This window comes from Dipodomys merriami, unplaced genomic scaffold (assembly GCF_024711535.1).
Source record: "Dipodomys merriami isolate MVZ:Mamm:240054 unplaced genomic scaffold, mDipMer1.0.p SCAF_65, whole genome shotgun sequence".
Lineage (NCBI taxonomy): Eukaryota > Metazoa > Chordata > Mammalia > Rodentia > Heteromyidae > Dipodomys > Dipodomys merriami.
Window position 1 is genome coordinate 112,501 of NW_027206235.1, and position 4,117 is coordinate 116,617.

Consider the following 4,117-nt stretch of genomic DNA (forward strand, 5'->3'; position numbering starts at 1 on the left):
ATTACTGTTGTTATTACTGTTATTTCATTATTACCATTGTTCTTGTTGCTATTACTGTTGTCACTATTGTTATTGTTACTGTTATTGTTGTTACTATTATTATTGTTATCACTGTTATTATTGTTATAGTTGTTATTGTTACCACTATTAGTAGTATTATTACTATTGTTATTACTGTTGTTATTACTATTATTTGTATGATTGATATTATTATTATTGTTACTATTATTACTACTTTGGTCGTTGCTATTGTTATTGCTATTATTACTCTTAACATTGCTATTGATATTACTGTTATTTCTATTATTGCTATTGTTGTTCTTGTTACTATTACTGTTATTGTTGTTGTTTTTATTACTGTTATTACTGTTGTTATTGTTGTTGTTACTGTTATTGTTACTATTCTTGTTGTCACTATTGTTCTTACTATTATTATTGCTATTGTTATTACTTTTGTTATTACTGTTATTTCTATTATTACTATTCTTGTTGTTATTGTTACTTTTATTCCTATTGTTCTTGCTATTATTTCTGTTATTGTTGTTATTACTATTTTTATTTACTATTATTACTGTTGTTATTACTATTATTTCTATTATCACTATTGTTATTGTTACTGTTGCTATTATTGTTATTACTGTTATTGCTATTATTATTACTCTTATTTCTATTATGATTGTTGTTGTTACTACTGTTACTACTGTGGTTGTTCCTATTGTTACTGTTATTACTATTGTTATTACTATTATTAATACTATTATTAGTGTTGTTATTACCATTAATTCTATTATTACTATTGTTGTTGTTACTGTTATTGTTGTTGTTGCTATTATTAATACTATTATTAATACTGTTGTTATTACTGTTATTATCACTGTTAGTTCTATTATTACTATTGTTGCTATTGTTACTATTATTAGTATTATTGTTATTACTGTTATTATTACTGTTGTTGTTACTATTGTTACTGTTGTTATTACTGTTATTACTATTAGTTACTATTATTATTGCTGTTGTTATTACTGTTGTTATTTCTGTTGTTATTACTATTATTTCTATTATTACTGTTATTATTACTGTTGTTACCGTTATTGTTACTGTTATTGTTACGATTATTACTATTGTTGTTACTGTTGTTATTACTATTATTGATACTATTGTTATTACTATTGTTACTGTTATTATTACTGTTGTCGTTACTATTGTTTTTACTGTTGTTATTACTATTATTATTACTGTTATTGTTACTGTTATTATTACTGTTATTATTACTGTTATTGTTACTGTTGTTATTACTATTACTATTATTGTTATTGTTGTTATTGTTACTGTTATTACTACTGGGGTAGTTGCTATTGTTATTACTATTATTAAAACTATTGTTATTACAGTTGTTACTGTTATCATTAGTATTGTTATTACTGTTGTTTTTACTGTTATTATTGTTGTTGTTATTGTTACTGGTGTTACTATTGTTATTGCTCTTGTTAGTATTATTATTACTGTTGTTATTGTTACTATCACTATTGTTATTACTGTTGTTATTACTGTTATTGTTACTGTTGTTACAGTTATTGTTACTATTATTATGACTGTGGTTGTTACTATTGTTATTACTATATTATTACTATTATTACTGTTATTGTTTTACTATTGTTATTATTACTGTTGTTATTACTATTGTTATTACTGTTATTATTACTATTGCTATTACTGTTATTGTTGTTGTTGCTATTATTTCTATTGTTCTTGCTATTATTACTGTTATTGTTGTTGTTATTGTTACTCTTATTACTACTGTTATTATTACTTTTATGGTTGTTATTGTTATTATTATTACTCTTGTTGTGACTATTATTGTTGTTGTTGCTATTATTAACACTATTATTACTGCTGTTATTATTACTGTTATTGCTATTATTACTGTTGTTGTTATTGTTGCTATTATTGCTATTGTTGTTATTAGTGTTATTGTTACTGTTGTTATTGTTACTGTCATTGCTGTTATTGTTACTATTATTACTACTGTGGTTGTTGCTATTGTTATTACTATTGTTATTCCTGTTATTATTACTGTTGTTGTTGTTATTCAGTTTATATTATTTTTTGGGTCTAGTCGTGGGGCCTGAATTCTGGGTCTGGGTGCTGTCCCTCAGCTCTTCAGCTCAAGGCTAGCACTCTACCACAGCACCACTTCTGGCTTTTTTCTTTTTACTTATGTGGTGCTGAGCAATCGAACCCAGGGCCTCAGGCATGCAAGGCAAGCGCTCTACCACTAGCCACCTTCCCAGTCCCCAGAGGGTTTTAATAAAGCAAGCCTTAAGGAAGAAAGATAACATGAAGTGACAACTACAGAAATTCTACAGAGATGACACCTTTCACATTTCTGTCTTCCTTCTCTTCTCATACTTCAGAAAGCATTGACTAACATTATAAATATACTGCAATTATAAGTTAAGGATCAGTGTTTTTATTTCAACCTGAAGCCTTTTTTCCATGATTCTTGACATAAACTTTTTGGGAGATTTTTTGGATTGTGATGGGATTCCACCCAAAACAAAGCCATGTATATCAAGAAAGTCAATATTTTCAACTCAGAGTACTAAACAAAAGAGGGAGAAAATTAAATTAAGGTTAGCAATATATGTCAAGCACAAATATACACAATATCAAGATATCTTGAAATTGTATACTTTTACTGGATAAAGTGGCTCAAACCTGCAATATTATCTACTTAGAAAACAGAGATTAGAGTATTGCAGTTCCAGGCAAGCCCAGACAAAAAAAAGAAGTTTCAGAAACTCTAACCATTTGCTGGGTGCAATGTGTTTTGCTTGTGTTAGGAGGACCGCAGTCCAAGCAGGCCCAGGCATAGTGATACTACCTCAAAATAAGCAACCAAATTACAATCTGCTGGTATGGCAATAAAAGAGATGCTGTTTCACAAGTATAGGATTTTGGGTTCAATCATCCAGTATTCCTAGGCATTTAAGTGTGTGTCAGGGTAAGAATTTGGCATGTCTGAGGTCAAGACTTCATACTCATTTTACAAGCTCTAATAAAACTTTTGCCTCTTTTGTTATTTTTTTTAAATATAGCATAACTTCCATGCCCAAACCAAATAATTTCCTATTAGAGATTTTCTCCTATCCATTAAGTAATATATTATGTGTTGGATACTGTCCTACTGAAATCACACTAAAGATCAAAAACCCATTGCCTTAGAAAGTGACTGCATTGGGAAAGAGAATCTCAAAGGTAGCATTTAAGTTGAACTCTCCTCCAAGAGAAGCAGAAGGCCTTGAATATTCCAAGGAAAGAGGACTCAGAAGGAGCCAACTCTGATCTTGGAGTTTTAGTTCCACCAACTCAGAGGGAATGTATTTACAGTGTTAATGCTACCCAATCTGTGGTAGTTTATTATTACAATTACTAGCAAACATGTGGAATCTATAAGACATGAAAAGTCATTGACTCTTGGGGTCCATGACTCAAATTTATAATCCTAATGATTAAGAAGGATGAGACTTGGGGGATAATGGTTTTCAGAATGGTAGGAAAATTCATGAGGTTCTATCTCCAATTAACTTCAAAAATTTCTGGGCTGGAGACATGGTTCAAATGGTAGACTGACTACTGTTAGCAAACTGAGCATGAGTTATATTCAAGCCCCAAATTGGGATAAAGAACTTGTCCTTAGAATAATACTATGAGAAACAGAATTATGAATAGGAAAGCAGAAACAAAAGAAATAAACTTATTCATACAGACAAGACTTCCCAAAATGAAATATGGCTTAAACTGTAATATTTAGGGTTTTCCTCCTATACAGTAGAAATAAATGGTATTTTAATTTGACAAAACTAAAGTGTAAAACTGTATGCAATAAATAATCACATTACTTTTATGTTTCCATAATTTAAATTTCCTACAAAGTTATAGAATAGTGTAGCTTTTGAAAATAAACCAATGTTGCACTTTCAAATATGATTATATATCCTTGCAAGTGTTGTCTAAAACTGATCTACACTGAAATGATTGCCATTGGTATCTTTCTCAAGATTCCAAATGTTTATACTTTCAGCTGACCTTCCACAAAACTCATACACCAAAATAA